The sequence below is a fragment of the Takifugu rubripes genome, chromosome 8, assembly GCF_901000725.2.
Source record: "Takifugu rubripes chromosome 8, fTakRub1.2, whole genome shotgun sequence".
Classification (NCBI taxonomy): Eukaryota; Metazoa; Chordata; class Actinopteri; order Tetraodontiformes; family Tetraodontidae; genus Takifugu; species Takifugu rubripes.
The window spans coordinates 9,503,491-9,519,541 of record NC_042292.1 but is presented as its reverse complement, the minus strand read 5'-3'; positions in this window follow the sequence as shown (position 1 = coordinate 9,519,541).

The following is a 16,051-nucleotide window of genomic DNA, read 5'->3' as shown; positions in this document are numbered from 1 at the left end:
GCAAAGACAAAGCAGAGCTACCCAACAGCATATGGATAGAGGTCAGAAGAGGCAGACGAGATGATATTGCCTCCAGCTCCGTCAATCACTCCGCAGATTAAAGGTGAGGTGAGGCCCAGGCGTCAGCGACTGTGTTTGACATCATCCTGGCATCAGACGGTGATGAGGACATCGCCCAGATGCTCAGGAGGTGAGATCATTCAGTGCACGTCGGAGACTCGGCAGCGGCGGCGTTATCAGCGCCGACAAAAGGAGGATCGGCTTCGTCCATATTAAACAGCACAACATTCTCAGCCCAGGTTCTTTTTAATTAGCGGGAATTTGATCACGGCTGGGTCCCACGGGCACTTTTGAAGTTAATAAAACAAGCTGTACCTTCACGAGGAGGAGCGGGAAAAAGTTGCCTCTTCAATGCAGCACTTCAGGGAGGGGTTGGAGTAGAGGCTGTGATCCATGTTGGGAACTGGCGGCTCAGAGCGAGCGGAGGGATTATCGGTGTCGGCCGGTCGACGCAGACGGCCTGGTAATGAAAAGGCAGAGGTGTTTTCACGTTATTGCTCTGGCACCTCCAAGTTCCGATCACGTTTTAATAAGTGGAGCTATCAGAGACAAAGGCTCGCTCGTATCATTTCTGTCTGGCTAAAATTGAGGTTTGCAGCGAAAGAAATTTCGGCAGTTGCAGAGAACCGTTAGCTTGACGTCCATCTGAAGGTCCAAATGAGCGACGGGGCCAGGGGATTATCCAACAGATGGACGGAGACATAAAAGCGTGGGACTTGTAGCTGTGGTTAGTATCTGTTCCACCTATGAACCGTCTGCTGGGGGCCTCCTCCTGCCAGCTGAGTCTCAACACACCAACATCTGCTGCCACACACACCCAGAGAGAGGACACCTCGCTTCCCCGCCTGGCCCCGCTCGCAGCCCTCCTCACACAAAAACCTTAATGCGTCCTGTCAAGCCATTATCCGCTGATAGGATCAGCTCGCAGGCCCCCATTAGGCTGCCAGCATCCACCTGTGATAAAGACCACCATTTGTTTTCTTAAAGCCGACTTAATGTCCATTTAACTCAATTTGTCAGGAAATGTACAACAATTTCCTCCCCCCGCCACCCTGAAATCTGGTCGGGGTTCAAAAAGGAGGGGGAGGGGGGGATGAATATTCAGATGAGGGATTCATCTGCCGCTCGTATTGTGTTGACGGGTCGTCACTTGAGTGCTGAGAGGCTGCGTTTCCCTCTAGAAGCTGATGTTTTTGGACAGCAGGGGCCAGGCTGGAGGTTGTTTTGCCTCCATTAGCCTTGGTCCACGGCCCCTGCTCCCTCTCTCCTCGGATGCCTCCGTGACAACACTCGCCACACCGCCGCCAAGGCATAATAACACCTTGGAAAAACAACACCTTCCCTGATGCTCGTAACCACACATGTTGAAGCATCCGCAGTCCCTCCTCCTCGTCCCCGGTGAGGACACCTAACAGCCACTGGAACATCTGTTTCTGTTTTGTCTGCAGATACATCATCAGCGGCGGCGGCGAGCGAACATAACGACTCTTGTGCCGCGCTCTAATCCCCAACACGTTACTCGTAAATGTTGCTATTAAGGCCAAAAGGAGGGGAAAAGCTACCTTGTCAAAGAAAACAAAAATTCACATCCTGTTGGTGTTCCAACAGCGGCGTCCTCCTGGAAGGCAGGCGGGAGCCCCTGGTATCATCAGCGCCATCGACATCTGTCGTGGTTGGAGAGCTCAGTGCACAGGAAATGGGGTGTCACGGCGCTTGCTTGTTGGACATTATCCTGGCATCCTAATGAAGTGTGGGACAGTTCACAAACGGGGGTCTCTGGATGGAAACACGGCCGGGAGGGAACAGCGCTGTCGCTTAGCCTTCGCTTCCCCCCCCCCGAACGGCGCCCGGCGGGACGAAGGTTACCCGTGTGTGCGCGCGTGTCATGCCAGACGTTTTTCTCAGCGCCAAATCGATGCTATTAGCAGCTGGAAACGTGTCTTCACCGCGTGAATGCGGCCTGACACCAGAAGAGGCGAGCTGCGGCGGAATCCGTTTACCTGAGCGCTAACGGTCTCAGCGGGAGATCAAGTGTTCGTGGTTGTGCCGGACCTGAGGCGGCGAAAGCTGCCGTGACCGCAGAGTATTTCGCTTCAGTTCTAGCGTCAAATAGGAAATTGGACTGAACTAAAATGTCATTTTATTAACCATAAATGTTCTTGCCTCGAATGATTGCTCTTCAGGTAATGAGTCCGTGTTTATTCGTCTGCCGTAGCCGTGATGGGTTAATGTGCCGCGTAAATGTAGGAAGACGGCACTGAAGCACTTCATCAATACACGCGACGGCTGCAGGACAGAAGGAGGATTATCATGAGCGCCAGCTGCTAAACCACTGAAACTGCACACAATCAATTAAGAGTTTACAGTCGCTGCAGATGAGTCAAGAGAAAAAACACACAAATGGACTCCCCAGCGGGACGAAACATCGGGAATTTGAACACATCAAAGAGGAGTTTCAGGGAAGAAGTGAGGAGTTGAAGTTTAGGGGAAACAGTGGTGTTTGGGAGCTGTGAGACAGTGAATCCGCTTGAGCAGTTTTAGCTAGCTTAGTAGCTCACGCTAGGTGTGCAAGGGGCCTGACATGTGAAGTCTTTGGAGTCTGATGGTATTTTTCATTCAAACAGCCCCAACTGAGCATTTCTCACTCGTGATAAGAGTCCAGCAACAAATACATCAAACATGTGTGAACATTCAAGGAATGTGGGAGGGTCCAAAGTCACTGACCAACAAAAATGGCTTCCTCCTGTCTTTGCCCTCCTACATCAGACTTGGAGGCAACACCTCTGGTGACAGATGATCCCGGATGTTCACCTGCGATCCCCTGCAGAACAGAGGTTTCACATCTGGTTACCTGTGAGACTAAAGACCCCACAGCCCCCCCACGCCATCCGGCAGTTAACCACATTAGCCAACATATTGTGATGGATGCCGCCACCTTCTCCGGGGGTCAACGGTCACCCAGTCCCCACTGCAAAGAGGAAGATAGATGAGTCTGACGGCACCGTAAGGCACCCCTCCAGCTCAGCCTCCCAAAGCAATCTGACACCCGATTGGCTCTCAGAGGAACCCGGGTCTGATAGCACACGATTAACCGCCACCCACTGCAAGACGACACGACGCCGTTAACTGTAATTACTGGCCTGGTTCAGGTGGAAGCAGAACTAAATCAGCTCCGATGGATATTAACCCGATATTAGAGGGCGATTTTCTCACAGCCGGTAAGATGAGTGGGCCAGACAGAACAGTCATCCAACCCGACTGCACTGCTTCCTCCTTTGTATTTTCACTTTCCATTAATACTGACTGCTACTGCGGCTACATAATGGTTAAAGGATGTCTGATGAAAACAGCTAATATGGTTAGCCAGCGCTACCTGAAATCAATGTATTTATATTCAGGCATATCCGCTGTGTGACGGGAAGCTAACGAAGCGACGGGAAGGGTCTCTGCTGCCGGATGGAGCCACACATCACTGCAGGTCCTACAGCACAGAGGAAAAGGTCTGCCTGGAGCCCGGACGGTGCTGATTCAACAGGAAACCTGCTACAAATGGCTTTAGCAGCAGCCAGAGGACATGCTCCTTCCCCCGCTCGCTCTACCTGTCAGTGCTGGATCTCACCTCTAATGTCACGCTAATATGCTAGCACGTGATGGAACAGAGTGGGAAACATGTGGATCTGAAGCAACCTGATGCTAAAACATGAGCGTTTACGGCCTCGCACGGCTGTAGCATCACTCATGGAATGTTCTCCGACAGGGAATAACCATCCGGAAGCTGCGGAACATCGGCACCGGTGAGGGAAGAAAGTGCTTAATGTGTCCATAATCAAACCTGACAGTCACCTACAGCAAGGTGTGGCGCCATGCTGGGAACCAGTCAGCCCAGAGCTCTGATCAGCTGGCAGAACCTGCCACGACATGAATATTTATGGGAATAATCCGTGAGCAGAGAAATGGAGCGCAGCACTCCCGACGAGCTCAGTTAAGCCTCACCGTGTCCCGCAGCGGTCCGTTTGAAGTAGGTAAAGGAAGTCGGCTTTATGTTGGTGTTAATTAGGCCGTGTGTGTGGACCACACCCCCAACATGATGCCACCTTTTTATACCTGCACAATATTTACCGCTGCTCTCCAGGACCATCTCCATGGTGATGAGCCAGGGGCCAGTGGTTCTGGATGGATCTGGTGGCAGCCACACCAGATGCATTCTGGGATAAAGTTATGCCGCTTCACCTCTCATTCACCCGCCGCTACCAGAGAGTCTGGCAGCCATGTTAGCTCTGATCCGATAGCCGCTGATGAATGCGCCTCCTCTCCGTCTGGTTATTTTCCCGTCACTCTTTTTTCCCTCCTCCTGCCCAGGAAGAAGAAATGCTCCGTCCGGGTAAAGATTTGAGGCGTAGCAGCCGAGGCTAACAATTGAGAGCGAGCAAAGATCTTCGGCTGAGGGATGGCGGCGGCCGCGGAGTCCGAAGACAATGGGTGGAGCGGAAAGTCCTGCGCTCAGCAGCTTTCCCACCGCGAGATGTGAAAAGTGAGCGGCTGATTTATCAGGAAGGAAACGGAGCCGCGGAGGACAATTTCCACCTCGGCCACAAACAATAATTCATAATGATGTCGGGGCCCGATATCTGCGGCGTGTCAGTCCTGGAAAATGATGGTAATAAATGTAGCGGTGGCGCAGGTAGCTCTTTTAAAAGCTATTAGAAGTGCTGCTGATGGAAGATAGCGGCGGATGTTTCCGCGCGAAGATAGCGGCGAGGTTTTTGGAGATAACGCCATAGAAAAATGAGCGGGGTTGTTTTTATTGGGAGGGGACGCCAGCTCAAGACTATTACAGATAAACCCGTCGTATCAATTAAAGCGGCTGCCCGCGGTCGCTCCGTAGCGGGGCGCCGCCGTCACGCCGTCCTCATGGGCGCGTGGAGCTCCTCAGCTCGCTGGACGTCACCCGGAGATGGAGCCAGAAAAGGCTCGGCGTGCCGTTCCTCAGCGCCGTCACGGTGACCTTTCAACTGGATGCAGTTAGACGGCGCTCACATGGCAACGGTCATGCATCACGCTTTAATGGCGTGTCAGGGAGGCCGCGTTCTGTTGGTGCGCCACTTTTATCGCCACATCGGCACATTACGGCGGAGTTAATGAACCCGGCGTTCCTCCCAACTTCTTTTTCTCCTCTTTAACTTAAATGAGCCCATATTGAAGAGAGAATCTTGTACAAAAATCTAATACTTGTAAGAGCAAATAAGGAGGCGCAGACCAGCGCCGCTGTTTATGTACACTTGCCGCCGAGTATATTGGATCTTAGCGCGCTCAATGTCATCCATTCAGCGCTGAGACGAGCTCATAAAAGCAGCGGTTGATGTGACTTTAAAGTTTCCCCGGGGACGCCGGCGAGGCGCTTAAAAGACTCTTTAAAAGGCACCGTCAGAAATACTCGAGCAGACACGGGAATTAATAAGAATGACTTTACCTTCGCTTTCATCCGCCTGACGTTTATCACCTTCCTCACTTGTTTGCTTCTCCCGTTACCGTGGGAGACGGTAACATACGAGTCAAAACATACGAACAGACAGAACAAAGCTACACCTGGAATCATCTCTCACAGACTTAATGACGGTTCAGGGTCATGCTAACTTCTCACCTGTTTGCTTTGTCCACTTTTAATGAAAATAATCCCCGCAAAGAGCAGCTAATGACCAGATACACAGGGCGAGCACTAAAATTCTAATACTCCACTAAAAAGCGCGTTGCTGGCTGCAGCACAACTGGCAGTTTGAAGACGGGATGATGAAAAACGTGGGTTTTTGGAATCTCTCAGCGAGGACTGCATTAGCCAGTGGCTAACGCAGTAGTACTAGCAGCTACTTCAGTAATAACACAAAATGGCACTGAACGTAACCTGGGTGCTGCATAGAGAAGCTGCTACATGAGCTCAAACTAGCATTCTGCTGTTGTAAAAGCTTTCCAGGAGGATATTGTCCTGTGCTATTTAGCTCGGAATCACAGCAAAGCAAGACTGTAGGTAAACACACCCAAAATCGTCCCTGACCCGGCGTCAAACACCCAAAATCTTCAGCTCCTTCCCAACTCTTACTGACGATTTCGAATCAGCGTTTTGAGGGAGCGCGTAGCTGCGCAGTGAACGTGACACCGTGCGCTCGGGTCTCCATCGTTTCCTGCACATACGGGCGTCGCGTTCGTGGCCCAGTTTTGATGCTACATGAGGGAACATGGCTGGAAGCGGCGCAGGGGGACGGAGAGGTGTATGGGTAATGCAGCATGAGACTGTCTGTCGTATCACATGTGGAGGATACAGCCGGCAGCGGAGGAGAAGAGGTGGAGAAGAGGAGTGTAGCTCCGAGGAAAAACAGTCCCTGTCGCCTCACTTCTCCCTCGGGGACCACTGTGTGCTTTCCCCGTCTGCCCAGGGTGTGTGTGAGTGTGTGTCTGCTGCCTTGTAAAGCTGAAGGGCCCTGCAGGGTCCACGACTTCTGTTGTACCCAGAGCCATGTGCTAGCCTTGGCAGGGCCGTACCTTCTGTGCCGGCCTCGGGTGGCTCCGGGGGGGAGGGGACTCACGATGAGCTGGTGTGTTTGTGTCCGCGGCTGCTTCGCGGTTTGTCAGAGGTACAGTTGACATGGAAAAGAAGAAGGAATGTTCCAGCGAGGAGGAGTCGGAGGTGATGGAAGTGCAGCGTTAGCATAGCCAAGGTCGCTTTCTGCTGTCCAGCTTCATCTTTACATTCTCCAAATCCTTAAATCAAGTAAAACGATGGGTGAAACCGATTTTGCTTTCAACCAATCCGAGATGCCGAAGCATCTCCAACGGGAGCAGCGCAGGAACAGTCGAGTGTCAGTTTTAATTAAGGAGCGCGAGGGGGCGGGACCACGCTGAGACGTCGCCGCGGTGGGCGGGAAGCTCTCGAGCAGCTTCACGCCCAAATGTATCAGTTGGGTCAAACTGGGGGTCATTAAAAACATCACTGAGGAGTTCACGCTTCAACAGCCAGCTGGAGGTGTCACATGACCGAGGCTCGCTGCCGTTTCCGAACTTCATTTGTAGATCAGGTGAACACAGCTCACATGTGAGGGCGTTTTTAATGGGTAATTAAAAAGAGCACCTGTTTCACACAGAGACGCTGTCGTTAAACAAGAGACACTTCAGCCCTCTCCTCATTACCGCCGTGGCGCCCGCCGACTCGCCTCCGACGACGTGAAGACGCCCAGCAGTTTGACACGGGCGGAGAAAAGTTTAGCTAATTGAGTGCAGAGACGGATGAGCAGTCTGGTTACTCACAACTAGTTTTGTTGACTGAGATACTGAAGACATTGAGACCTGAGTGAATCTGATGGAGGAGAATGCTAACGCGGAAGCTAGATATGAGCTACCGGAGCCGAGTTTGAGGTCCAAACCTGTCAAAGAGCTAATTTCCTGTGAAAGTGGTCTCCTGGGAGGCTTTAGCAGACTTTAAAGTAGACTAAACTGTTTAAACACAGGCTGATGGTTCGGCGAGACTCGACCCCTCAGATGGAGGGAGGTAATGTCCTCGTCGCTGGACGGGATTCTGCTCCTCGGTCCAAGATAACAGGAGCTCGGAGCCAACGTTACATTTTACGACCAGCATGGTAGCATGTATGCGCTTTCCACTGCTGCCAGAAACAAAGAGAGTCGCGGGGGAGGGCGTGGGGGGGAGGCCATAATGGAGAGCGCAGACACAATCCCATTGGCTCTGCTTTCATCAGTTAGGTGGCACCGTTAGCTAATCCCCAGGCTTAGCCGCGTGTCGCCCAGCACGGCACCCAGCTGAGCGGTGAAGGGGCCACCCTGGCAGAACGAGCCGTCCATGTGGCCGTCCCAGCATCCCTCAGGGGGCTCCTTCCCTGTCCCGCCATGTTGCGTTTACCTTCTGTGCAGGTGGCCCCGCCGGCCCCTCTTAAAGCAGAAACTTTGGCAGATTCTGGCAGAGAGACTTTGAGAAGTGGCGCCGTTGGAGCGCACGCCGCGCGTCTCTACCCAGAGCGCGTTTGGAGGGCCCGATTTTAATCTGGAGGTGCAGACAGAGTGGGGGTGACGGAGCCCCGGCGTCTGAGGGGTTAATGTGGATTCTCTTACTGTGTGTGTGTGTGTGTGTGTGTGTGTGTGTGTGAAATCTGCGCAGAGTGACCTATTTTGTTTGCCTTTGGGAGTGTCCCCGCCCAACCTAAGCCCCACCCACCTGCTGCAGCTCACCCACCAGTGGATTCCTGGCCACGCCCACCTCTGCGGTCCGAGCTGGCCCCGCCCCCCTGCCCGCCTTCCGAGGCACCTAATTAAGAAAAGCCTGACTCATTTACATGGTGGTGTTTGATCTAAATTACAGTCTAAACCACCAAATGAGGATCATCTGTGAGTGGAAAACACTTTTTTTCCCCTCCTCCTGGGTTCTCTCAGGGTTCTGCAGATGTTCCAGCCATGATGGGGATTATTTCTGTCCTCTGGGGACCTGAGACCTGCACCGTCCCACAGTCCCCCACAGTCGTTCCAGATCGGATCTGGCATCTCAGCCGCCTCCTCAACCTCACCAGCGGTACCACATTCAGGCCGCGTATTAATTAGAACGGTCGGCTCGGACTAATTGCTGGATCTTTTTGTAAAAGCGCGTCCATCATTGCTCCCCGAATCCGTTTTCCTCTTTAATCATCTCCGATAACATCGCGTCAAATAGCTCCGAGCTGCTAACAATTAGCTGACGTCGCGCGTTTGTTTCTTGGTAATTACAGCTGTTCGCGAGTTTTAACCACTTTGGAAAACTTTGTCGGCTTATTAACATCGGTCCTAGCTGATCCCGGACTGATATAAACCCTGGTGGGAATGTCACGGAGAAGACGGCGTCTCCCGCTAGCACGCAGAGCGACATCCACAAAAAAACTGCTGGTTTGAGCAGGACACGCTTGTTTATTTAGCTTCTTGCTAGCTTAGCTTCTGTCTTTGGACTTAGCAGAAGCTAACCCATCACCTCCAGGAGTTGGGAGACTTCCAGATGCTACAGCGGTTTCAAGAGTTTGACCCGAGGTTTTTTTTTTCTTTCTTTCTTTTCGATGGACCTGAGCGGCGTTTACGGGATCACCAGCGGAGTTCCTAAAGCCGAGGAGGCGTTTTAGCGCCGGTTGTTGTTAAAGGGGAACAAACACATGGAGGGAAAACGTGAAACAGACCCATCTCTGGCCCGGGTCAACGCGAGGGCGGCCAGTGGCGTGCAGCGGCGTCGGGGTGGGACGGTGACCACGGGAGGCGGGGCTGCAGAACTTCAGGCAGTTGCTGCTCGCTGCCGTTTGGAGACACCAGAGCGCCAAAGTCGCCCTGATGTGGAAAGAAAAAAAAAAAGAGAGAAACTGATTATTGAACGGAGATCAAACATCTGCCCACAAATCTTTGAACCGGCAGCCAAGCGACGGCGAGCGCGGCTATTCTGAGGAGTTTGTTTTCATGCCTTCTGTTGTGGTTTGTGGGCGGGGGAGCCGGGCCTCCTCCCCCAAATCCACTCAGCCTGGATCCAATAAGCGGCATCTGAGCCGGGCCGTGCGGTCGGCGGAGGGAGGTGGGACGCTTCAGTCCACCTAGCGTAGCCCTTCAATCGTCAGGCCGCCGCCCAGGTGCCGTCTCTCCTTCAGCCCGCAGCTTCCTGTCAGGACGCTAATGCACAACAAATGTTCCGCTCTCTTCTCGCCAGGAGTCCAGCTCGTCCAGAAAAGGTGGTGCAGGAAGAAGGACCACAAACCCAAACCCGGAGTGGGAAAGTGTCTCCATGCAGAAACAGGAAGAGGGACGAACGTCTCCTGGTTCCTGGAGTTTTGGCTGAAGGTCTCGTTGTTTCGCACCACTGGAGAAGAAGAAAGAAGCAAGGAAGAAGGAAAAAAAAGTCCAGCGGTCCAAACCGAGCGGGATCCAGGCAGCAGAACCTGGAGGTTTAGAGGAACATTTCATCCCCACAGAAGAAGAAAAACAGACCGTCTGATTGCTGCTGTCGTGGAACCGCCCAGAAATTGCAGATTTTGTTTGGCACACCTGACGGCTGGTTTGGTGGGACCGGGAGAACTCGCTGACCCAGAGGAACCAGGAATGTCGACCTTTGAGGGAGCTGCTGCGCCGTCAAACACCAAGAGTCCGAAACTTTAGCGGCATCCTGACGCCAAACGTGTGAAAAGCTCATTATTCGAAGCATCAAAGCTGATTAGCAGATTAGCCAGCGAGCTAAAGAGACGTCAAGAAGTTGAAAATGAGTTTAAAAAAAAAGAGTTTGGAGCAGTCAGAGATGATCCTCCTCACCAGAACCTGATCCAGGATCAGGTGGAGCTCGTACTTTCAGACTGACGACAGATTTAATCAGACAAATTGTCATATTTTTGTCTGGTTTTTTGCACAACAACAACAAGCAGAGGTCGACCACGAAGGAAAACCGATCCCAGAACGGGTGGAGTGGAAACGGGTCAGCGCTTCAAAAACATTTTACTTCCTGGGGAATGTTTGACCTCCTTCCATCTCAGCCTCTGATGGGCGTCCAAATGTTAAAACGCCAACAAAGCCACCCTGCGCTAACGGCTCCGGCGGGACACGTTGAAAGTCCTCCTCCGTCTCCGTTTGATCTCCTGAGCTGCGTTCGGCGGCGGCGGGGCCGGGACCGCTCCGTGTCGCCGTGGGCACCAGCATCCGGAGCGACAGGGACACGCCATGAAAATCTGCCTGTCAACCTTCCCTTCTCAATTTATTAAGCGGCCCTCGGAGCGGCGAGCCGGGATTTTTGACCCCGATAATGTGGAGCCTGGGGGGGAAATGGCATCGAGAAGCAAGCATCCTGTTGTGCTGCGCTCGAAATGAGATGCTAATTAATTAGCATTGGCATCCTTAGCCATGCGCGTCAGCTCCTATTTGGTGCATCAATCTGCTGCGGGATCAAAACGGCGGCGTGCGAGGCGAGCGCCGCTTCTGTGGTCGGCCGGGGGGGCGGGAGCTTCGGCTTCAGGGTCGCGGCTGGTGCAGGCGGGGCCAGTTTGGTCCCGTTTGACTGACAGAAACGTCAACAAAATAATCAGTGTAGTGGCTCTGATCAATCACTGATGAATAAACGATCGATTGTCATTTCACATTCACTCGCTTTGACCCAGAGGATTAAAAACACGCCGCTGGAGAACAGCATGCTGGGAAATGTAGGAGAAAGAACCCCCAAAGATAAAGGCTAAACCACCACTGGGCTTCATCTAGCTTGTGTTGTCACCTATTTTTACCACATTAATTAATATATATATTTTTTTACAATTGTGATGAAATGACTCCAAAAACATCTGGAGGCTCCGGACAAACAAAGGAGACGCTGAGGGAGAGAGTTGGTCACACGGGCCGAGCAGGTTCCTCCTCCGGAGGTGCTGGTGGCGGCGGCAGCCATTAGCCTCCCATAATAAGCAGGAGGTCAGGAGATTCCTGAATTATCTCCACGTCTCCCCGCTGCTCTGTCACACTCCTGTGAAGTTGTGTTCGAGAGCAGCCTCGCGTTAATCAGCGCTTTAATTGCTACTCGCCTCCGAGCGCATCGGGAATAGGGCCAATTTCCCGAAGTCCCTCCTTCAGGAGGAAGCGCGCAGGTTCTTGGAATGAGGATTAGCGTCACATTCCGCTTTGACCGTTTTTATTAACACGAACCTGATTAAACTTCAGGACGTGTTCCTCAGCGAAGGAAATGAAGTGCTCGATGTCGTACCGCCAACAATGACCAGGAGGTTCCACTTAGCACTGTTAGCCTAGCATCAATCACACCCGGAAATACCGATGTCACTTTTACACGATTCAACTTTAGCATTTTCAGTCACACTGAAGGTTGTGAATGTAACTTATCAAGCAGTGACAGTAAAAGTGCTGCGTTTAATTAATTAATTCATTCATTTAATTGCAGGACTGCTGCATTATGCTTCTATTTATGCTGTTTTTCTTACATTAGCAGTTTTATCTGAATTAAAGTCCAGTTAGGCCAGTAAGTCTGTGTCGGACCATCTGATTGGTCCAGCCTCCCAAACTGACATTGCCATGTTAGCGAGTGCTAACCGTGCAGCTCGCTAATAGCAGCATGTCGGCGTGATTAATGGATGCGGCCTCGTAATTAAGTTTCCACCTGCAGATTGCTGGAACCAACGACATGTTTGTTTATGAAATTTCCCTCAGCGCCCCCGATAGCGACTCGCAAGAGAATATCTTAGTCCGCTAATACCCATGTTAGCGTGTGACAAGCTAAAGCAGCGGTTGACTTCTGAGCTCAAACATCACATCTTGTTTTTGCTGAATGTAGCTCCTTGTAATGCTAACAAATCACTGCAGCGCGCGGCTCTGTTGCATTATTTAGTGGGTTTTAGCTAACCTTCAGCTCACAGTTCAGCTAACTCACCTGAGCCGTTAGCTGCTCTCAACCTGCTGTAGGGAACTTTGTGCAGAAGATTTTTCTGATTTAAAGATGTCAAACATCTGTAAAACAGAAAAAAAAAAGTTTTATTGCCAAAATTGTTAATTTCTTAGTTTTTATCATAAAAAAATACTTTCAAAAGTGTCAAAAGCCTGTATGTAAGTAAAATCCAGGGACCATTAGCCATAAGCTTCTAACTTGTGTTAACTTTTAAAATATTTGTTAGCACAAATGATGCGAGCAGCGCCACCTGCTGGAGGAGTGATATGAGAATCAGGACAGTCTTTCCTAAAAAGCTGCTTTCATCAGTTGGAAAAATCAATAAGCTGACGCGTCGGACGCGGGAACGTGAAGGGCTAAAGGTCAACCCGGGCCTGCTCTGATGGCGCCGACCTCTCGGACTCCACCTCAGACCCGGTCCTCTTCCCCGTCCTCCAGTCACGAAAGCAGATGACTCATTAGCGCGACGAGGGCGACCTTTTCATCAGGGCAGTGACACGCGAGGACGGCCGCGGCGGCTAAATGGCGCGCCCCTGAGTGACTGTCAATCAAGCGGCCGCCACCGTGACACGGCGCCGTCATCGCACAGCAGACGTTATGCAAGGACGCCGGGGTGGATCAACCTTCCACGGCTGGTGAAGCCGCGGCGCCGCTTAAACGCTCCCAGATTTGTCAAAAAGAAAAGTTCTTTGAAGAATTTTCAAGGCCCGATGGCGATGGGGCGGGGTTGTTGTGGGGGGGGGGGGGGGCACCTGTGAGGTCGGCGGTTACGGGCGGAGCCAAATGTGGATCTGGATTTCCTGCTTCATCCAGGTCTGGCATTGATTTAGCGGCGCCTCGGGGCTCATCAGACGTGAGCGAAGGTGCGAGATTAGAAATTGTGTTTTAGGCCGTTTTTTTTTCCCCCTCCCCGCCCCGAAGAGGAGCGCCTGTAGGCACTCGAGGTGAGTCTGTGCAGGAAATCAGTTTAGAAATTACTGTTGACGGCAACAAGTGCGGCGCGCGCGAATGAGAAACAGGCGCCGGTGTGCATTTCAGCAGCCAATCACTTGAGCGCAGCTCTCCAGGAGCACCGGCCACAAGTGGGCCAATCACTGGCCTCCGTGTGTCCTGTTAGCAGAGAGGGATGAAGAACACGGAACATTCCACTAATACGTGAAGGGGGGGTGGGGGGGGGGCAGACTGTGCCATGGTGATCTGGGGACATTAAAGCATCGAATTAGACAAATGCTAACTGTGCTACTGCAACTTTTTACCACATACCTGCAGAAATGATAACAAGGCTAGTTTGGAGAACGGGTAGCAACTCCCTCTGTCACAGCTCCGAACCAGAACCGGAGGATCCGAAGCCAGCCAGAGCTAGCATCAGCTGAGGCCCAAAAACCTGACTGAGACAGACACAAACTGAGAGGCAGCTCAGCCAAACCATGCTAACAGTGTGCGTTAGCTAGAGGGACGATCATCCAGCCGTGTTTAAAACATTTTTACAATCTGTTTTTCCAGCGAGTTGAACCCAAAACTTCCCTGGAAGAAGTTTGCGTTGGCCGCCTCCGAAGCTCTTTCATTAACGACTTTTTTCACATGTCGCTTAAGAAAACCAGACACCCTTCAAGTCTGATAGGCCGCGTTTAATTGGTTGAAATACCAGAGCCAGAAATAGAGGCAGTCGGCAGCGGAGCTTACGTAATTGTAATTTAGTTTGTTCTGGGTCAGCGGGCCTCGGCTCACCGACGGTGCCGCGCTAAAAACGTGGCGATTCGTCTTAAAGCCAGTGTGAGCGGCAGAGATCAGCAGGCGGGATCCAGCCCGGAGCCGCCGCTCGGCTCGCTATCGGGGGGCTCAGCTGACACAACTCTCCAGTAATTTGTTTCGTTGAAGATGATGTAAAGCGTTGCTCCAACCAATTTCATGCCCCAAAACAAAGAGCGACTTTGTGCGACGTTTTTTTTTTTTTTTTTGCCTCGGAGTTCAATCGTTAATGGCTCAAATCTTCGCCAATGCTGCCGCTACCGAGCTTCATTGCTAATTAGCGTCGATATCTGCAAATATCAAACCTTCGCAACACTGAGGTGGATCCGAGAGGCTCGTCCGAGTACGTTTGGCCACGCCGACTCCTGATTGATCGGCTGGTTTTTGGAGGGTTGTCAGAGGAAATGTCATCGCCACGACGCTGGACTCAGTTTTAATTAGCAAATGCTAACGGCTTTGAGACACACTGTGGTGATGATGTCACGTACAGACAGATCCCAGAGCTGCTCCGCAGACGGTGAATAACGAGCCGACAGCGGGACGTGAGGACGCCTTCGTGTTCACAGCAGGAGCTTCTGCCCCGATGAAGAGAAGGGAGGCCTGTTAGCTCGCTCGCTAATTCAGGAGTAACAAATGTATAATGACCACTAATCCAGGATCAGGATTCTAAATGTAAAATCACGTTCTTTTATAGTCAGTCTGTCATTTAAGGGGTCAAAACAGATTTTATTTTATTTTTTTGGCCAGGAAACCACCGTCTTTTCCCCCTTGCTGCCAAATGTGATTAGCTATAGCTAATAAGCTTTCGTCAATGTTGACGGGTTTACAGCAGTAACACACCAAAGGACTTTCCCGTGTTTGGTCCCAAATAATTTATTCTTCAAATGTTGCTAAGTGATTTAATTTGCTGTAGCTAACGACGAAGAGGCTCAAAAACATCAGGGTTAAGCTATCAGCTTCATCACAGTGGCTCTAAAATCCAATTAGATCCAACAAGTTCAAGTTTGGGTGCTCAAGCTACAGCAAAACAGCCCCCACTGTCTTGGCTGGAAATCCTCATTTGTTGAACTGTTGCTGTTTAGGTCCAGTTAATGTTAACTTTATTATGCTACAGTTCAGAAATTAGCCATTACAAACTTTTATTCGCGAGCTAGAATTGATTAGCTTTAGCTTTGAAGCATTGATTTATTTCTGTGATGCTAGTGATTAAATCTGTTTGGAAAATCATACACATTAATGTAAAGACACATTTTCACATCCTGGTTCATAACCTCAACGGACGCCACCAAATTTTTCGGTCTAAAATCCAATTTGGCTGATTTAGGACCTGAGATGTTAAGTTAGGGTTGCTTGGCAACCGTGTTAATGGGAAAGTTTGGGCAAACTGGAATCATGAGATTCACGAGGGAAAATATAATAATAATATTTTTATGATTGTCAAAACTACAAACAACCAAAACAAAAAGAACCAAAACAAAAAGGAAATTACAATGACACAAACAATAATGTATTATTATTATTATTATTCCTCAATGATCTTGCGATGATCATTTACTGATCCATCAGAAAATTATTGATCATTATTCTTTAATAATGTAATGTTGTCTAATTGACAAATGTTTACAAGGGAGGAGCTGTAAATATTCTCAGGAAACAGGAAGTGGCGTCCCATCACAGCAGCTGTAACCTGTAATTAAAACAGGACTCCCCGCCCCCACACACACAGCCCCGCCCCCTGGGATTCATTATTCCCACCTAAATCTTCATTTTTAATGATTTAATTGGAGATGTTAAAGTTCTCCTGCTGGTTATTTATTA